Source organism: Nematolebias whitei, chromosome 20 (assembly GCF_014905685.2).
Source record: "Nematolebias whitei isolate Nwh7 chromosome 20, NemWhi1, whole genome shotgun sequence".
NCBI lineage: Eukaryota > Metazoa > Chordata > Actinopteri > Cyprinodontiformes > Rivulidae > Nematolebias > Nematolebias whitei.
The window spans coordinates 3746664-3747472 of NC_056517.1; positions in this window are offsets into that span (position 1 = coordinate 3746664).

Consider the following 809-nt stretch of genomic DNA (forward strand, 5'->3'; position numbering starts at 1 on the left):
AATTACATAATTTTCTTCATTTTGTTTTTTTGTTGTTTTGCATTTCCGTCTAGTCGTCACTAGTCACAGCCCAGAAAGATTCTGTCTTTACTATCTAGTCCAGTAAATATGCCCTGAGTGAACAGAAGAAACAAGTGGGACAATTCCAACCGTTCTGAATGTAGGCAGTGCTTTATTTGAGCTGGATCCTGCCGGAACAACATCCAGGAACTCCCATTTGGACAGGGGGCATTCCAGCAACTCAAATCTCCGCCCCTAAAAGTCCAAAGTCATCACGCATTTTTATTTTTATTATTTATTAAAAGTTCAGTGAGAGGAGACGTTGTCCAGTCTGTGGAGTGGATATTAGAGCTGCAGCAGGTGCACCAGCTCACGCACATGCTCCTGCCCAGCAGAAATAAGGACTGCATGTCCCGCGGGGATGAAGTCTTCCTCTATATGGCAAGCCAAGTGGCCCATTAATAGTAGACATGTGGTAAATATTAATGGGCCACTTGGCTTGCCATACTTTATGCTGGTGAAGATTCTCAGTCATCCAGGACATAATGAATTCAAAAAACGTTCAATACAAAAACAACTGGACTTTATTTGTAACAGAAGACGTTTTGCTCTTCATCCGAGGAGCTTTCTCAATTCAAAGAGCAGTGAGTGAGGGGTTCAGGTTATAAGGCTGAGTGAGATAAGACACACACACACACATATGTAGATTGGCAGGATAGTGGATATCCTAACTGGGCTTTTGTCAAGTCAGCGAGGAAATCTACAAAACACACCAATAAACAGAAAAAGGAAAACAACAGACGTAAAAA